This window comes from Lepidothrix coronata, unplaced genomic scaffold, assembly GCF_001604755.1.
Source record: "Lepidothrix coronata isolate B3197 unplaced genomic scaffold, Lepidothrix_coronata-1.0 Scaffold9, whole genome shotgun sequence".
NCBI classification, from domain to species: domain Eukaryota; kingdom Metazoa; phylum Chordata; class Aves; order Passeriformes; family Pipridae; genus Lepidothrix; species Lepidothrix coronata.
The window spans coordinates 10,506,929-10,507,234 of NW_016690189.1; positions in this window are offsets into that span (position 1 = coordinate 10,506,929).

Below are 306 nucleotides of genomic sequence, written 5' to 3' on the forward strand. Positions count from 1 at the left end.
TTATTTTAAATCTTTCTGAGGGGAGTTACATTATTTACCATATATATAATATATATATGAAGTATATAGAGAGATTGTTTATTTGTAAATAGAAAAATTCTATAGAGAAGAATGTCAAGTTTTCACACTTTAAAAAAAATCATCAACATAAAGCCATGTTTAATGCTTGTATAATGTGATATAATAAACTTTAAAATAAATTATGCATACGAAAATTTACTGGTTGGGATTCTTTACTTCATTTTCTATCTACCTTATTTGTTCAGCAAGCAAACAGACCAGTCAGGTAGAAGCAGATATCAGTGC